At 38.1% G+C, this 20,156-nt stretch overlaps 1 protein-coding gene across 1 annotated transcript in view; it reads left to right on the top strand.

Moving 5' to 3' along the window:
• The window catches only part of LOC148164638 (lipoxygenase homology domain-containing protein 1-like), a 263,084-nt gene that overhangs the window by 136,248 nt on the left and 106,680 nt on the right, over window positions 1-20,156 (top strand). The window lies entirely within an intron of this gene.

Genomic DNA, 20,156 nt, shown 5'->3' with positions numbered 1-20,156 from the left:
TTAGACATACAGACTCTTAGGCCCCACCCCAGATCTACTGAATCAGAGTCTGTATTTTAAGAAGATTCCCAGGTAACCTGTGTATACACTAATGTTTGAGAAGCACGGTCTAGGGTTTTAAGGAGCAATGGGCCTCTTGGTAGTCTGAAAACCTTAAATCAGGACAAGGCAGCTCATCCCTATAAGCTTTCACTTTTGTGGGCATTGACTCCCTTGGTCTTCTTCACTGATATCATCTGCAACTTTTGCATTAGTCTTTTATTCTTTTTCCCTGCCTTCCAATCCCAAAGTGAACACATAACTTTTTTTTTTTTTAAGGACAGTGTGGCATTTCTGATCAAACAGGCTTGGGTCTGAATTTTACTTTTGGACCTGTGTATCCTGCTATGTATCCTTAGATAAATTACTTAGCCTCTTTGAGTCTTTAAAGAGCTTTACTCTTCACAGGGCTATGTACAGATTGGAAGAGACCATATATGCCAAGCACTTGCTCCCTGGCTGCCACATACCTGAGCTCGTTGCCTGGTAGTTACATTCTCCAGAAATAACAGGGGGGCAGTCATGAGGTCATGTACGTTATAACCTGACTGTTCAGTTAGCCCTTTATTTTTTCATTTAGAATGTGTGTAAAGAGAAAGTTTACACTTCTGAAAAATCTCCAACGGCTGGTTTAACTTTAAAAGAGAAACTAGGCCCACATTGCAAGATAACTTCTTAACTTCCTCTGCTGAGAAGAGCTAGCTTTTGCGTTCTGCCACCAAGATCAGCTCTGGGAATAAGAAAGCGGGGGGGAAGTGTTGTGGGGGATTAACAGCCTCTTTTCCTCCCTCCCAGTCAATGCCAGCATAGTCTTTCTTGGCCTGGTGATATAATAGCCCTATCAGCTAGTTGGTCTAGCTGCTACAGTTTATGGGGGAAAGTAGTAATGGTGATGGACCCTTAAAAAAGAGAATTTCTGGGGCACCTGGGTGGCTCAGTTGGTTGAGGGTCTGACTCTTGATTTCAGCTCAGGTCATGATGTCAGGGTCATGGAATCGAGCTCTGTGTTGGGCCCTGCGCTTAGTGCAGAGTCTGCTTGTCCCTCTTCCTCTGCTCCTCCCGCTGCTCTCTCTCTCTCTTGCTTTAAAATAAATAAAATCTTAAAAAAAAGAGAATTTCTAAGTGTGGGAAATGGGTATGCAAGAAGAATTCTGATAGCTTCTGGGTCACTTGACTGTCCTAGCTCTTTTGGGGTCGAGTTTATAGGTAGGCAATGATATAAGTCAAATATAATATGCAAGTGCCTATCTATATTCATATCTTTAGTCTGTGGAGATAGATGAGTACCTGCAGTAGAAATAATGATAAGGATGTTACTTAAGCTATTAAATAACCAGGTGGTATACTGCCTTTTTAAATTCTCACACTTCTCTTATTATACTGAAAATGTCTGCTTATAAATCTGTCTCCCTTACCAAATTATAAATTTCTCTATGATAGGACTATGCCATAATTTTTATCTTTGTATGCCTTGTAGCCTTGCATAATGCTTACATTATTGAGCTAAATAAACATTTATTTAGTTAAACTGAAAATTGTATGCAATAGACATTATGTCCATCCAACAGATAAAGAAATTGAGATCCAGAGTTGTACAATACCATATTTTATTCAGGTTGCAATAGCCAGGATACCAATTGAACTCAAAATGATTCCCAAGCCAGTTCTCTATAATGCTACCTGGATTAACAAATACTCTTGGGACATTTCAAAAACTAACCAAGTATACATACTCTGCGGGCAGGTTTGTTTCTTGTCCTTGAACTTTGAAATCTATGTGGTAGTTTATAATCAAACAAGAGAGGATTTTCAGAGTAGAAGCAAGTTCTAGACTCACTGGCGCTTTTCCTTAAGCTTGTAGAAATAGCTATATTTAGCTTTGATGAAAATTGCTTTTTTTTTCTTTTTAAAATAAGAGCCCATCTTTGGGTGCAGCTCAGAAGATGTTGGCTTCCAGTGAGAAATGTGTGGTAGTCAGAGAGCTGAGCATATGTATGTTCTTTATCTTATTCTTTCATCTGACTCCTTCTGCATATTTTTAGTCAAGTCTCGTGATTTTTCTGTTTCATATTCTGTCTGTGGAGTCCACTAGTGGATGTTGAGAAGACTTCATTGCTAGACTCTGAGAGGTTCCCTGAGAGCTTTCCAGTTATTAGCAATAAAAAAAATGCATTTAGTAAGAAGAAGAAAATGAATTTTTTTAATGTGCTTAATTTTAAACTCTGCTAATTGTTTCTTCTTTGCATGTCATTCAGGTTGAAATATGAAACATTGGAAAAATATATAAGATCAGGCTAGGACATGATGGGACTAGCAAGCAGCCTGAGTGGCGCTTACAGAGGGTAATGGTTTTTATTTTGTGTTTAGTATTTATTATGAAAAGAAGGAAGGAGGCTTTTTAAAGCAATGAGAAAGAACATATTTTCCTAATTGTTGTAAATTAATGTGAACACAATTTTTGGGTTATAACATTCTAAACAAAAATAGCATTCATCTTTGTGAGATTCTTAAAAATAGCATTTTTATAGTTATATTTACAAAGGTAATCTGAAGAATACAGTCAGGTATAAGAAAAAAATGAGTTGTTACTCATTGATCATTCAATGACCACTGGGGTTGTTCACTTTCTTCCAGTTTTTTCTATGAATCATTCTCTTGAACTCACTTTCTTTCTCTCTACATACACATACACACATGTGTTTATATATAAATGTATATATTACATATTTATACATAGAAATACATATAAAGATATGAATATATTATATGCACATTTACACATGCACATATATACACACACATTAATATATATTTCACCCCTTTAATGAAATTGAATCATGGCTATGTATGTACTTTGGGATCCTGCCTTTTCTTTATTTTTTATTTCATCATGGCAATAACAATAGCAGTAATAATATGTTTGCTAAGTTCTTACCATATGCTAACTGCCTTACAAATACAACCATATTTTTGTTACTTAAGCAACTCTTTGATTTAGGTACCATGAGTACCCATTTGTATAGATGAGAAAACGAGGGCTCAATAAACTTAATTGACTTGGCTAAGATCACTTAATAAAGGTCTTATTGTGTGTTAGACTCCAAGGACTGAGATTTTTTTAAATTAAAATTCTATTTGCATATAGTTGATACATAATATTACTGAGATCTTAAGCACTATCACTGGGCCTTAAGTTTGTTTTCAAAACTAGATGGCAATTAAATTTTTTTCCATTTTTTAAAATTTTATTATGTTATGTTAATCACCATACATTACATCATTAGTTTTTGTTGTAGTGTTCCATGATTCATTGTTTGTGTATAACACCCAGTGCTCCATTCAGTACGTGCCCTCTTTAATACCCATCACCAGGCTAACTCATCCCCCTGCCCCCCTCCCCTCTAGAACCCTCAGTTTGTTTCTCAGAGTCCATAGTCTCTCATGGTTCATCTCCCCCTCCAATATCCCCCCCTTCATTTCTTCTTCCTACTATCTTCTTTTTTTTTTTAACATATAATGTATTATTTGTTTCAGAGGTACAGGTCTGTGATTCAACAGTCTTACACAATTCACAGCACTCACCATAGCAATGGTGCCCTCCCCAATGTCTATCACCCAGCCACCCCATCCCTCCCAACCCCCACCATTCCAGCAACCCTCAGTTTGTTTCCTGAGATCAAGAAGTCTTCATATCAGTGAGATCATGTGATACATGCCTTTCTCTGACTGACTTATTTTTAAAAGCCATGAGATTTCTGTATGGAAGCATTATTGTGGAGTCAGATGCTATGGTTTGATTTCTAGAACATCTCTGCTTTCTAGCTTTAAATACCATGTCTGTCACTGGCTGATTCCTTTATAGTACATGTTATGTTATTTTAACATGTTTGATGTTTAAAATTTTTAATAAGTTTGATAGAATCTAGCAAATTTATCATTTTTGCATTTAAAAGCTTTCTTAATTCTTATCTGTGATTTTTATTGTTGTATCCTTGATTGTATAATGAACGTAAATGAGAAAATATTAAATTTGCTGAAATGTATATTGCAGCATTTCTTAGCACATAACTAATACAATGAAAACTACTGTTCTAATACAAGAACAGATAAGTGTGTTTCAGTCAGTTAGACAAGAGGTATTTTCTGAGCACCTAATAAATGCCCTTCATTGTGCCAAATGCTGTAGAGAATGGGAAGAAACCGTATGTTGACTTTAAAGTTTCTCTATTAAGAAGCATTCAGAGGAGAGACAGAAAGTGACCCTTTAGGAGGATGCAACACCCATGGAACTTGCAAAGTTTGGCAAAATTATAAATTCTGTACTTGTGAGTTATTGGAAAAGACGAGTCAGACGTTTTAGGAAGGAGCTCCCCAGTAAGGCTCCCCTTATTGGCCTATAGTTACTAGCACAGCTTGTGCTTTCTCTGGGGCCTTTAAGTGAGAAGAGTATTCAGAGGAGTAGCAATATCACTATGTGGTGACCCTCCAAGGGGCATGGAAAACAGCCCCAAGAGGAGCACTCTGAGGTGGGAGTGCTCAGTTCTTGGAACCAAAGGATGCATCATCCATCTTTGAGTTGGAGGCATAGGTTTCTGTGAAGAACAGATTAGTCAAATCAACAAATGAATTGAGTAACTAGAACTATGATTAAATCACCAAAGTGATGGGGAAAAAGGGACTTTTCCTACGGCTCAATTTTTTAAATTTTTTCATTTTAAATTAATTTCAAATTTGTAAAAGTATTATGAGACTGGAATAAAAATTTTTTTACCCAGAACCCAGTTAACATTGTACCCCATTTGCTTTATCATTCTCTATTAAAATAGCTATGTGTGTGTGTGTATACCTGTGCATATTTCTCAATCATTTGAGTGATAGTTACAGATACACTGCCCATTGCCCATTAAGTTTTTCAATGTTTATTTCCCCAAAACAAGGATTCAATCCAGGATCCAGGATAGTGAGTTATGTTTAATTGTCAGGTTTCCTTAATCTCCTTCAATGTGGAAAGATTCTGTCTTTCCTTTTCTGTCATAACCTTGATATATTTGAAGAGTACAGGCCTATTACTTTGTAAAATGCTTTCAATTTATGTTTGTCATGATTAGATTCAAATTATTCATTTTTGGCAGAAATTCCACAGAAGGGATGGTGTGTTCCATTCAGTGTCTCATATCTAGAGGTACACAGTATCTCTTCTTTCCATGCCTGGTAATGCTCACTTGGAGCCGTTGATTAGAGTGGTGTCTAGCTAGCACAATTCTTCAATGTAAAATCCTATGTATTTTATACTTATTAATTAATGATCAATAGTATTCTGGGGGGAGATACATTGTTCTCATAAAATTTTCATCTGCTAATTTTAGCATCTATTGATGATCCTTGCCAGAATCAATTATTGCTAGAATGCTTGCCAAATGGGGATTTTTCTGATTGTATCATTACTTCTCTATTTATTATTTGGCATTCTATTACAAGGTAGAACTTTCTTTTCTCCCTCACCTAAAATTTTTATTCAATTTGTACCAGCATGAACTTAATGGATTCTTATTTTGTTTGATGGGTTTAATCTGTTTTTATCATCCTTTATTTGGATGCTAAAATCACTCTACATTTGTCTAGTGGGAGACCATTCAAGCTTCTATTTTCTATTTCCTTTCCTGTCACCATCCATACTTTGAGCACTTCTTTACTTTTCTGGCACAAAAAGATATTTCGGGCTCATCTAATACTTTCTTCTCTCTAGCTCTGGTTTCTTTTAGTGGATAATGACATTTAGGAACTAGTATTTGTAAGAGACAACAGAGAAGTTACTTTCCTCTTTAATGCCCACCTACCTCAGCCCAGGGGCCACTTCTGGTGTGAGAGCCTGACCATGTTCCTGCTTTCACAAGATACTCCCAGGAAATAGTTCTGTGGTGAAATGAGTTTGTAAGACACTGACTTTTTCATTCCTCTCTTGGAGATTTGCGATGCATATAACTGTATTGAAGGCTCTGAAATGCCCTGTGGTAAAGAAAACTGTTTAACAGCATTTCCAAACTAAAATCACCATGGGACCCATAATTTCAGGTAAAATCTATTAACATTCCTTGAAATGAATATTGTGCATTACTATAGAGATTTGAGGCATTTTGGGGACAATTGAGGAAAAAGCTATGACCAGGAGGCAGCAATAGTAGGACACACAAATTTCATTGTGCGAGCCCTTGACAGGTTTGCATGCAGGAAAAGACCCTCATAGCAGGAGTCTGTGCAGAGCCTAGGGTGTGGGGTTGCTACTCAGTAGGGAGGGAGGGTAAAGGAACTCCCAGGGAGAGCAAGATCTGAGGAGAGGGGGCTTATATGTCTAGGTTTCTCAGCAGCAGAGTGGGGGGTCTCTGTCACAGAGCTCCAAAGGACAGCAGCAGCAGCTTGGGGCCTCATCACCACAAGGCCCTATATTAGCAATAGGTAACAGCTTTTGGGTGAGGTTTTTGTGGGGTATGCAAAGCAGGCAGGCTCTAAATGGCTAAAGACTTGCTTGTTCAGGCTATCTTGTGTGTGTGTGTGTGTGTGTGTGTTTGTGTGTGTGTGGTAAAATTGAATTGTTTGGGCTATTTTTAAACTTAGAAAATTCGAGTTTGCCACCTACTGGTGGCTTTTGAGCTAATAAGTCTTAGCCCGCGGTGAAGAAGTGAACAATCTAGGGATCAATATACAGAGGGCATCTTTGACAGAGATATAACAATTGCACACTGAGATGTATGACTTATGTTTGTATGAATCCAATCATAGTTAATAATAAATAGGGGTTTATAATTTATATGATATAGAAGATGACTAGCCAATGTGCTAATCCACTCTTTTGAAATCTCCAAGCTACAGAGAGTTCTGGGGGAGGTGATCAATGTGAAATCCCAAGGAACTGCTTTCAACCTAGAAGCAGCTAGGTGAATTATTGGATTATGATGGCATATCTAAGAGAAAATGGTGAACTCACTATAGGTCTGGCCTTAGCCATTGCCATGATACAATCTAGAATAAACCATAGGTTCTGCTTTCAATCTGGGTGGAGAAGCAAGATCAAGTAGCAACCATACATTAATTAGAGGGCAGTTAAAGGTCCAACAGTGTACAGGACCTAACAGTCATAGATTTCCAGTAAGAAAGATATGTGCCCTAGAGGAACCAGGAAGGTTTTATGAACAAGAGGCCCTTGAAGAGTGGAGAGGTATGAGTAAGGGCAGAGCAGGGAGAGATGGTTAGTGGAAAGGTATTTGGAGATTGCCTATTTCAGGTATCAGTGCTGCACGTGGATGATCATGAAATATTGCATAACTACATATATACGTCAAATGACTTTTCCCCAATGAGAGGGAAAGTGTCTATTTGCAAAGCTGAAGTATTTTGTGTTTGAATGGTCTTTCAATAGCTTGGATTTTGTCAGACACAAGTTGCTTGACCTAGTTTAGGTAGAGTCAGTTGATAAATGCATTGACCTACAGATCTTTCATTGTCATGTCTTGCATTCCTACTCATGCATGTACAAAGAATTCTGTGTGCATGACTACCATCTTCTGTCTGATAATTAAGCCTTAGGCAATATCTGTTTTCTCAGTATTTCACAATTGCAATGGAAGTTTATCCCTATGCAACATAAAGTTCTATTCAACTGCATGCATTGCCCAGTGAAACAATTTAGTAATCTTTATATCTTCTATATATTCCTCTTAATCAATATTTCCCTTTTCTTAAAGGACTTTTCCTTACCAGTACTAGTATAGTCCTAGTTAAATTAACTCTATATTTTAGGACAGATCAGGACCAAAGTAATTTTCCTTTTATATTTCAATGTGTCTGAGTGGGAGGAAAAGAGTGACAGGTCTGTCTTTTTTGGACTTTGGTGTTAAAATAAATAATAACAGAGATGCCTAAAGGCATATACAATTGTATTTATATTCAAAGTACTTCATGAAGTGCTGTTAGAACACCCACTACGTGCAAGGGGCTCTGCTAGAAGTTTGAGTAAGTCCACCTTCAAAGAAATGGAACAAATAATCCTAAAAATTGTATGGAACTAGAAGAGACCCCGAATAGCCAGAGGAATATTGAAAAAGAAAAGCAAAGCTGGCAGCATCACAATTCCAGACTTCCAGCTCTATTACAAAGCTGTTATCATCAAGACAGTACGGTACTGGCACAAAAACAGACCCATAGATCAATGGAACAGAATAGAGAGCCCAGAAATGGACCCTCAGCTCTAGGGTCAACTCATCTTTGACAAAGCAGGAAAGAATGTCCAATGGAAAAAAGACAGTCTCTTCAACAAATGGTGTTGGGAAAATTGGACAGCCACATGCAGAAGAATGAAACTGGACCCTTTCCTTACACCACACACAAAAATAGACTCCAAATGGTTGAAAGACCTAAACGTGAGACAGGATTCCATCAAAATCCTAAAGGAGAACACAGGCAGCAACCTCTTCCACCTCAGCTGCAGCAACTTCCTAGAAACATCGCCAAAGGCAAGGGAAGCCAGGGCAAAAATGAACTATTGGGATTTCGTCAAGATAAAAAGCTTTTGCACAGCAAAAGAAACAGTCCACAAAACCAAAAGACAACCGACAGAATGGGAGAAAATATTTGCAAATGACATATCAGATAAAGGGCTAGTATCCAAAATCTATAAAGAACTTATCAAACTCAACACCCAAAGAACAAATAATCCAATCAAGAAATGGGCAGAAGACATGAACAGACATTTTTCCAAAGAAGACATCCAAATGGCCAACAGACACATGAAAAAGTGCTCAACATCGCTCGGCATCAGGGAAATCCAAATCAAAACCTCAATGAGATACCACCTCACACCCGTCAGAATGGCTAAAATGAACAAGTCAGGAAACGACAGATGTTGGCGGGGATGTGGAGAAAGGGGAACCCTCCTACACTGTTGGTGGGAATGCAAACTGGTGCAACCACTCTGGAAAACAGTATGGAGGTTCCTCAAACAGTTGAAAATAGAGCTACCATAGGATCCAGCAATTGCACTACTGGGTATTTACCCCAAAGATACAAATGTAGGAATCCGAAGAGGTACGTGCACCCCAATGTTTATAGCAGCAATGTCCACAATAGCCAAACTGTGGAAAGAGCCAAGATGTCCATCAACAGATGAGTGGATAAAGATGTGGTATATATACACAATGGAATATTATGCAGCCATCAAAAGGAATGAGATCTTGCCATTTGCAACGACGTGGATGGAACTGGAGGATGTTATGCTGAGTGAAATAAGTCAATCAGAGAAAGACATGTATCATATGACCTTGCTGATATGAGGAATTTTTAACCTCAGGAAACAAACTGAGGGTTGCTGGAGTGGTGGGGGGTGGGAGGGATGGGGTGGCTGGGTGACAGACATTGGGGAAGGTATGCGCTATGGTGAGCGCTGTGAATTGTGCAAGACTGTTGAATCACAGATCAGTACTTCTGAAACAAATAATGCAATATATGTTAAGAGGAAAAAGAAGAAGAAGATAGCAGGAGGGGAAGAATGAAGGGGAGTAAGTCGGAGGGGGAGACGAACCATGAGAGACGATGGACTCTGAAAAACAAACTGGTTTCTAGAGGGGAGGGGGCTGGGGGGATCGGTTAGCCTGGTGATGGGTATTAAAGAGGGCACGTTCTGCGTGGAGCACTGGGTGTTATGCACAAACAATGAATCATGGAACACATCAAAAACTAATGATGTATGGTGATTAACATAACAATAAAAAATTTAAAAAAAAGTTTGAGTAAGTCCACCTGACTAAGATGTAATACTGGTCTTTAAAAAGTTTATTCCATAATTAACCCAACTATAAACCAGATTGTGGTTTTGTTCCTTTTAGAGTTTTAAGTTTAATTAAATATCTCAAATCACTCATGTCAACTGAGTGAAATGCTTCTCTCACTGCATTTGTCTTCCAAAGGATTTATTGAAGGAGCTAAATTGATTTCTCCCACCTCTCAGGTTCTGAGCAGAAAGGTTGGGTAACCTGACTGAGGTGTTATAACCTCAGTATTGAACTCTGATGTGTTAATTGAGACATTGTAAATACCACTGTATGTCTGTGTTAGTCAGCTATTTTTAGGACATGTATTTAACTACTTAGTCGAAATTTCTTAAAGTAATCCAGGAATTTTAGGTTTCTAAGAAACCAAGAGTGAGTTTTTATGTTAATGTTTTCTTGTGAAACAACTAATATTTGCTGCTGTAAATCAGCAGGGGGAGCTCAGCAAATGAACCTTAGTTTCTGTTGAGGCCATTACTAAAATTTTTTTTTAAATATATGATTTTTTAGTTATTGTTTAAGTACATAAAAAATAGACATTGGGGAGGGTATGTGCTATGGTGAGCACTGTGAATTGTGTAAAATTGTTTTTATTCATTTAGGAAATTAAGACAAATGCTGAAGATTTTATATGATAAAGATACTGTCATTCCTTAAGCACTTTATTTGTTTGTTTTAAAAGGAATGACAGTATGTTCCATTGAAATAATATTTTGTGGAACTCACCCTTTTTCTTTTCCCACATTTATCCTAAAATAAGGTTTGGTTTTGAGGTTTAATATCAGTGCATTTTTTCCCCTCAGCTATACTGACATTTTTATAGTACTCACATTTGGCAGCTCTGTATCAGAGTTAAGGCAAAAGTTGAGGCTTTGGGTCCTAGTATAGGTAGAAGTATAGTAGATGATGCTCTAATCTGAAAGCCAAAAAGAAATACTGTTTTCAAAAAAAAATTAGTTCTATCATAATCAAAGGCTATCTTCTGTGGACTGAGAAATCTGAAAGTCTGCCATTATTGGGGTGTATGCCATGAAGATTTTACCCCATTGATAAGGATGCACTGTTTATAGCCAATAGTTTCTGGTGATGAACAATGAGAGAACTTATGGGATACTATTGTTTGGGGAAGCCAGTGCTTTTAGCAAGTGTTCATTGAAATTATTCCTGGTGTCCCAAGTTAAAATGGGTGAAAATATGCTTTTTGGCTTAACATTTAGATTTTTAGCAGGGACTGGCTGCCCCATTTCATGATGCTGTAGCAGTTTGGGGCTGTTAGTCTGTGGTACATTTTTATACCATTCAGGGTATGAAAGTATTTTTTTCCCCTTGATCGTACCTTAGGTACCTTTCTGGAGGTCTGACTTGCTATCTCAGGCATATTAGTACACATTAACCAGTTGTGCTATTTAGCTTCCAAAATACTGGTGTAAAATATTAAACCAAGTCACTAAATTGATTCCAGATAACAGATAGCTTAACCCCCAAATAGGATGGCTATAACTGAACGTAATCATATAGTAATTAACTTTGAATATTGAAAAAAATAAAAATAATTTATTTTAGGAAATACTATCATGTAAAAATAATTATTTTTGAATCTTGGGGTTTCTATTTTTATTCCCTGGAATCGACTTTGACTATTTAAAATTGAAGTAAGAAATCTTAGATGTGGAGTCCAAAGACTTGAAAGATGTTTAATTTCTAAAAAGTCTTTTGTTTGCTTTTTCTTTGAGTTTTCCCTGTTGTAATATCGGGCTCAGAAATACTTACCCTGACTATCTCACAGGCTATGAATATCAAGTGAAAAAAATGAGGCAAAGCTTAATCAGAGCTTTTCATTCCACACCCAGCTTGCTTCTCCCTCAGCCTTACTCATCTGAGTAGATGGTGTCACCATCCGCCTAGTTATCCAAACCAGAACTCTACACATTTTTCTGGATTGTTTTATTTCTTTAGCTTCCAGAATCCAATCCCTGAAAAATCCCCTATTGCCTCTGTTGCTAAAACATGTCTTAAGTTTGTCTATTTTTCTACATCTTGTTATTATCACTTTATTTTTTAAAGATTTTTATTTATTTATTTATTTGTCAGAGAGAGAGAGCACAAGCTGGGGGGTGGCAGGGAGAACAGGCAGAGGGAGAAGCAGGCTCCCTGCTGAGCAAGGAGCCCGATGCGGGACTCGATCTCAGAACCCTAGGATCATGACCTGAGCCTACGGCACACACTTAACCGACTGAGCCACCCAGTCATCCTTAATATTGTCACTTTAGTCTGTGCTGGCATATTTTCTCTCCTTTTCACTACAGAAACCTCCTAAAATAGCTTTTCAGCTTCTTCTTTTTTCTCCCTGTTACCCCGTTTCCAAAGAGCAGGCTTTTAGGAACATCAATCAGATCCTCTGTTCCCCCTGTTTAATCTGGCTGTTGCCTCCCTCTCTGACCCCTTTTCAGACTACTCTGCTCTTGCTCATTATGTTCAAGCCATATTGCTCTTCTGCCTCAGAGTGGCCTTTGCCACAGTCCAAGGTAAGCCCCCAGTTGCCCTCAATCATATGAGCCTGACTTATTTTCTTTATGACACATCACTTATCTGATTTTTTGAATTTATTTGCTTGCCCACTAGAAACTGAGCAACATAAGAACAGGAACTTTGTGTTATTCAATGTTATAACCCCAACTACTTGAATAGTACCTACAGTGTAGTAGATGTTGGATAAATATTTGTGGAATGAATGAATTAATAAAACACATTTTGGGTTTATGTAACAAATATTTACAATGCATGCAAAATCCTTTGTAGATTTTATGTACAAAATGAACAGAAGTCATACAATTTTGCTTGGTGTTTAAGGAATGGGAAATAATCTTGTATGGCAGAGCCTTGGCCTGTGTGAGGGGCAGATGAAGAAATAAAACCTGGAGAGTGTCAGAGGCTTGGCCAGTTCTCACAGAGTTAGTAGCCCAGTCAGGGCCAAAGGCCCTCCTCCTGACTCTTGGCCGACTACTTTCTCTCCAAGTGTTAGGCTACCTCTGCAGCATGTGCTACATATTTCACTTGGATAAACTGGCTCAAATAGAACAGAAACTCTCTTGACATTTCTTGATTCTTCTATGCCTTTGAACTGAAGTGGGTCATAGGTTTAGGTGTATTTGTTGTTATTTTTATACTACTACTTCTTGGTTAGTTATGGTAACTTACTTGATATGAGCTCCAGGCAGTCCTGAGATGAGTTAAACTCTGTAAAAATTGCCTTATTTTTTTAGAGTTTAAAGCATCTTGTAAATATTTCCAGTTCTTTTCCATTTTTAGTTAGTTCTTCACTTCAGGGTTCTAGAAAGAGCCAAAGAAGAGAAAGAGCAAGTCCTAAAATGCAGCAAGAAAAATGGTTGTTTTTGAGGATTTTCTAGTTCAATGAACAGCAGGAAGCACCAGCTTTCTCTTCTCACAAAATCTCCAGTCAAATGTTTCATCTCAAAAGACTCCAGCAGTTTATAGAAACATCCTAAAAGTTGTGCCAGCTTATTTGAACCAAAGATAATTCATATATTTGATAGTCCTTCAGTCAGTTGTAAATACCATAGTTGATCCTTCTTGTACAGTCCTTGTAACAAATAGGGTGTTATCACAAGGAACAGTACCAGAAATGAGGCTTAGAGTCAAGCTTAACTTTGTGTCTGATTTGCAAGAGCACTTAGAGTTCTTCTTTGAGAACACATTTAAATGTTATTCTATTTTCATATTTCCAACTCCAAAAAGGAAATACTAATGACTGACATTAGTACTTGCTCCCCTGCCCCCAGGACCAGATCTAATATAATACTCTAAACACTTCAAGTGCCCAAAAAGTGTGTCAGTGACTATTTGCTTTATTTTTTTAAGAAGCATTGTCTAAATTGAATATGTAATAAGAGTAGTAGTATTACACATTTTTTGTTTTTTTAATGGGCATTTTATTTTATTTTTTTTAATTGTATTATGTTATGTTAATCACCGTACATTACATCATTAGTTTTGGACATTTTTTGTTTTATGACAGGTTTATGACACTTCAGAGTAGGATTTCTAAAAACATTTTTCTTAACTTCTGTCATCCTAAAACATCTTTATTTTGTTTCTAGGGTCTAGCAGACAACTAGCCACAAGTTTAGTTCTCAGAAAGGGTTGACACTGGTTGTATGTCATTTCTCCTTCAAGAAAAGATAAGATTAAATTTAGGGTTACATAATATATGTGAAGAGTATTTCATAAAACAAAGTAAAGTATAAATATAGATGGTGGTAATTTTTGTTGGTTATGAATTGCATTTAATTTCAATCCTGACAGGCAAGAAAGAATGATATGGAGCTTGGGACAGGGGGTGGCTGCTCTCTCTGCCCTCCAGATGCAGTGTGTTCCAGCCAGAGTGGTGGCCCTACCTCCACCCCACCTGGACCCGACTCTTACTCCACTGGGTGTCCTGGTTGGCACTACAGATAGGCACGAAGGACAAGTAGGGCAAAGGCTATCAGGCCATCTCTGAAGGGCTTCCACTTTAGTGGAAGAGGTAAATCCGTGGAGAGGTTAGGGCAGGTCCTGCTGTTTTAGGGAAATGGGCATCCTTTTTCTTTTGTGCTCCTGCCTGGTGTTACAGAGGACCAGAATGGGAACCACCTCAGAGAAAGCATGCAAGGATTATATGAGTAGGAATCCAGGAGACTAGAAGTACTGGGGAGCTTTACTGGAGGGATAGGATGAGTGAAAGAGGGGCTGAGAGGATAGCTTTGGAATTCTCTCCAAGTTAGGGATTGTATTTCTGTGTATGGACCTCTTGACTGATGAGCTAGAAAATTCAGGGAGGGCCCGGAAGAGAAGAAGAATGAAAAGCTACTTCAGATTGGCTTAGGGGAGGCGAGGTAACGGAGGCCTTTGTCTGTCTTCCCAAATAATCCTGGTCAGCTCATCCAAGTAGAGCAGGAGTCAGGAATTTAGAATAGAAACTTCTTTCTGATAATAAAGAACTGAGCATTTGGCTGAAGTTTTCCTTATGCAGTCTCTAAGAGGATGTTAGAGAAGAGGAACCACAAATAATCCCAAATAACAGTTAAGAATTTTGATCTCTAATATCTGTGATTAATTGTGATCCTCCTCCTCCTCCTCTTAGCACCACCTGCACCACTAAACGTTTATTGAGCACTCAGTGTATAGATAATCACTTTTAATGTTCATACCATAACAAGGTAGATAGGATTATTATCCTAATTGAGGATGTTGAGTTTTTTGAATTGACAATAAGCAATTCCCTATATCACAGAGCTAGCACATGGATTCAGAAACAACTGGTCTGACTCTTAGGCACACGTACCACTTTCTTACTGCCAATTGGGCAAATCAGATGTTCCAAATGAATATGTTTTTCAATATTCCTAGATATAGTAACCCACACTTGAGAAAGCTCTGCTTTGGAAAATAACTTTCTATTTCTATTTTCTACAAGGTAATTTTATCTCACTTTATTACATAAAGCACTCTGGCTCTAAAACATTCATTCTTCAACCTGGCAAGACAGAAGTATGCCAGTTTTGCAAATGAGAACCTGAAGACCACAGGTCATGTAGAACTTCTACCCATGGCCGTAAACCTGGGAAGTAGCATGGCCAGGACATAAATGGAGGTCTTGTGATCCCATCTCAGGTTTGTCCCACTTGACATATGTCCTTCACCATGTCCTGCCATTAGCTGCTGTATGACTGAGCTTATGCATTATGATCATCCAGGAATTTTGATGTTTATACTTTCATAATTAAGGTTTATTACTCATTTTAATACTTTAATAATTTAAAAACTATTTTATTACCTTAATAATAGAAAAAATTATGGCAATAAAAACAGAAATAAACACAACTGGAAATAACATCTATGACGTATGTCTCTCTCTTTATTTACCTAAATCATTCTGTTTAATTATTGAATTATCTATTATCAAATTTTTATCTTTCTATCCCAGGATTTTTTGACCTTAGCACTTTGACACTTGGGGCCGGATAATTCTTTGTCATGGGGTCTGTCCTGTGCATTGTAGAATGTTTAACAACATCCGTGGCCTCTACACACTAGTTACCAGTAGCACCTTCCCAACCCCCAATTGTGACAACCAAAACTGTCTCCAGATGCTACCACATGTCCCTGGGAGGGCAAAATCTCACCCAGTCAAGAACCACTGCTATCACTCTGTACTGCTTAACAAAACAAATTAACGTAGATTTGTTGTTTTTTATGTTGTGGCATCATTACTTTGAAGGTAAATGAAGCTCGTTAGTTTTTTCAGTGGAGTTAGTGGGATTGTGCTCAATTAAGTAAAATGGTTAAGACTCTCTCAACAGTGGGTACTTCTAAGGATGAGGGATGGTGGTGGTGCCTTGGAAACCAGAGGCTTCTTGCCAGTTCCACAGAGAGTTTAGCGTGGAGGAATAGCTTGTTGGAGTTTTAGATAGAATGATTTTATAGAAGCCTTATGCTTCATGGGGAAGGTTTCAAATGCGGAATCCAGAAGACTCCCATTCACCTGCTTATGACCCTTATTTATCTGAAGCATCCACTAGGTTCCAATCTGAAATTTTTCTTATTGTATCCTAATCTTCACATTATCCTTAACCCTCACAGAACTTAGTTTCTTTTAATAAGTGTTTATTGAAAAAAAAGTGTTTATCGATATGCTGCTTTAATGTAGTCTTGTGTTATGTAAATATTTTGGTTCATACTTCACATATAATCTATATACTCTCCTAGATGTTAGAGGGATTTTTTGTTAAACTCCCAATTATAGCCAGTGCAGTGCTGTGATTATCACTGTAAGAAACGTCACTGTGAGGAGGCCAAGGGTCTGCGTGCCACTTCTTGGGGTCATCTGCACGCAAACACTTGGGGCACCCTTGGTTAGCTCTTTTTGTTTAGGAATTCTATTTGCTTGCTCTTTTGAGGAGCATGTTCATTTATGTAATTCAGGAAGTAATATCTCTTTTTGTCCCCAATGAAGAAAAAATATCATAATGGGATTTAGGAGGGGAAATAAAAAGATTAAACATCATTTCTCACTTGCTAGGACGTTAGCAACAAGATGGCTCATAATACGGATCCTCAGCTGTGGGATGTGGGCTACACTTCTTTGTTTATCCACCACTCCTGTCTGTCCAATTGCCAATTACGTAAACAACCCCACCTCTGAACTTCAGGACCACTGCGGCAACTGAAGTTTTAAAACTTCAGACCGATGGCAAAAATAATTTTATTTGAGCATTGTATCTGCTTTGGGTTAAAAAGCATATGAATCTTCATAACTAGTCTCTTTCTCTGAGTATCCTGAATTTTTCATCTTATTGCTATAAAAATAAAGCATGATATAGTTCAGAGAGAGGGACATTTCCAAATTTAGTGGAATATGTTCTATTAATCACTTTTATATTTATTGAAATATTCATATATAAATATGGCTAATGTAGGCTATGATTTATTTGTGCAGCTTATAAAAAGTTTTGCACATTTCTTAGACATAATTTCATCTAATCTTCACAACAACCATGTGAGCTATTTCATGGATGAAAAAACTGATACTTAAAATGGTTACGTAAATTTCTCATGGCCAAATGAGAAATGGTAAATGAATTGTAAAATGGTAGATCTAGATTTTGGTCTCAGTTTTTCTGTCTCCAAATCCAGTGTTCTTTTCATGGCCTCTTGCCTGGAGCAGTAAAGACAGAATCAGGCATTAGCAACAGATGTACTGATTTAGTTTTATTACTTTTGTTGACAAATACCCATTTCACTTAGTTGTTTATTTAACCATTCATTCAAAAAACAACCTGAGGATTGCATTGTGAGAGCTTGTGGAAGAACCAAGATGAATAGGACATGGTCCCTTCCATCAAGTCAGTCAAATATTAGGTGTTAAGTCATAGTCGTGAATGGGTAGATTGCCATGCATCACAATATAAGGTTACCTAACCGAGACCAGAGACTCACAGAAGCCTTCTCAGAAGAGGTTCTATCTCAGCCATGTAACACAGGATGGGCAGATTCAGCAGGTAATGAGTCAGACGAAAGCTGTTCTATGTAGAGATGAAAGTGTGCACAGAAACTCTGGGGTGAGAAGGAATGTGGCCAGTTGTGGAACCATAACAGATTAGTATGACTGGATTTGGGATTTGAGGGAGAAGTCTCCATCAAGTTCAGCAGGGCCTGATTATGAACTGCTCATTGTGCTGAGGATTTTGGATCCTATGCTATAGGTAGGACTATTGAAAAAGTCACGAGCAGTATACACAATGATCAGATTTCTATTTTAGAATGCTTTCTGTTGAAACTGCTGAAAAGCAGGGTTTGAAGGGAGCCAAAATGGCAGCCATCAGGTTATGTGAGGATAAGCAACCTGGGAAATGGTGGGGTTTGCTCCCAAGGCTAGGAGGCAGAGGAAATTCAGGAGGCCAGAGACTTATTTAGAAGATGAACTAGCATCTCAAAGGAGAGAGACAGTTCATCCACTGTGACTGGAGGAAAGGCAGGCGATTGTGAGATTCCTTCTGGAAGTCTTTTGCTGAGATGTTAAGGGGAAGATAAAGCAAAGAGAGCCTTCTTGTGAAATGGCCACCAAAAAGCAAGAGCCAGTGAGGAGTTTGTTGAGAGTTCACCAGGCTGGGAGGCAGAGGCAGCTCGCCGCTGCCTGCTGGGAAGTGAGGCACTTCGACCGTGTCAGCTGAGGGCTATTCACAGCCTACGGCTATTGAAATGCATTTAAAAGACATTAGCAATTTTCAAAAATCTGGGGTGTGCCTGCTTTGGTGACTAAAATGAACACAAAATCTCTTTTGGAACTCTTCCTATAGATTGCTTCTTTAGCAACTGCTACGGTGAAATTGAGGGCTTTGAATCAGATGGAGTCCATTTTAAGTCTCCAAGACTCCATTTTCTTATCTATAAAATTATAAGAATTTTTCCAATCTAATTGGTGATGGTTAAAAGAGTTAATTAAAACAAATCACTTAGCATAATAACTGTCAAATAATAAGCAACAGCCCCTACTACTGCTACTACCAACAATAAATGTCAGAGTGTGAAGTACATTTTAGCAATTTCTGGGGTGCATTTTGAAGTTCTATGAGAATTGGAAATCACACAATTTGGTCACTGTTTCTTCTAAATCCAGGTGACCATACCACACATGAAGAGCAAGAAGCCCCTAGATTTTGCAGCAAATGCATGGTTCTCTCAAATGCAAGCTGAGGGGGATATTGTCTGTGAGCTTCCTGTAGTACAACAAGGACAAGCCATTTTTCCATGTGTATTATTAATTTTTAGTAACATATATTGTGTACACAAATTGTTTTATAGTTGCTTAAATTTACTTCTGAACTATTCAGTTACAGAATATTTTTTCTACTTCTTTTTTATTATTTATTCATTTTTTAAAGATTTTATTTATTTATTAGAGAGAAAGAGCACGCACATGCATGAGCAAGGAGGGGGAGGGGCAGAGGGAGAAGCAGATTCCCCACTGAGCAGAGAGCTGGACTTGGGGCTCGATCTCTCATCTCAGGACCCTGGGATCATGACCTGAGCCAAGGCAGATTCTTAACTGACTGAGCCGCCCAGGTGCCCCTATTTTACCCTATTTAAACAAGAGGGTTGTTTACCCATTGAGAAGTGACTTTTTCTGTTTCACAGCATAGTTCACTGGTGGAGCTGGGGTTAAGTGTAATCTCAAAGAGGTTCCTATGGTTCAGCTACGGTTCAGCTATAGTCTCGGGGCTGAGGCTATGAGAAAGATATAATGTCAGGTCTGGCCCTCATATGGCTCTGCCTGGGGCCATTTGGCCACCTCATGCCACCACCTCATTTTGGAGGTATTTTCTCATTAACACTTACATCAGTTTAAACTTTAAGCATTTTAGGTACAATAACATTGCCACCCTTGCCACTAAAATACTAAGCATGAAATGTTCTCTTATGTCATAAATAGAACAGGCTTTTTTTTTTTTAAGATTTATTTGAGATACCACCTTACACCAGTTAGAATGGCAAAAATGGACAAGGAAAGAAACAACAAATGTTGGAGAGGTGGTGAAGAAAGGGGAACCCTCTTACACTGTTGGTGGGAATGCAAGTTGGTACAGCCACTTTGGAAAACAGTGTGGAGGTTCCTCAAAAAATTAAAAATAGAGCTACCCTATGACCCAGCAATTACACTCCTGGGTATTTACCCCAAAGACACAGATGTAGTGAAAAGAAGGGCCATATGCACCCCAATGTGCATAGCAGCAATGTCTGCAA

The sequence above is a fragment of the Eumetopias jubatus genome, unplaced genomic scaffold, assembly GCF_037043125.1.
Source record: "Eumetopias jubatus isolate StellerSeaLion01/CBP00866 unplaced genomic scaffold, mEumJub1_p1.0 scaffold_4, whole genome shotgun sequence".
In the NCBI taxonomy this organism is placed as follows: Eukaryota; Metazoa; Chordata; class Mammalia; order Carnivora; family Otariidae; genus Eumetopias; species Eumetopias jubatus.
The sequence above is the reverse complement of the archived record's forward strand: the minus strand, read 5'-3'. Positions and strand labels throughout refer to the sequence as shown.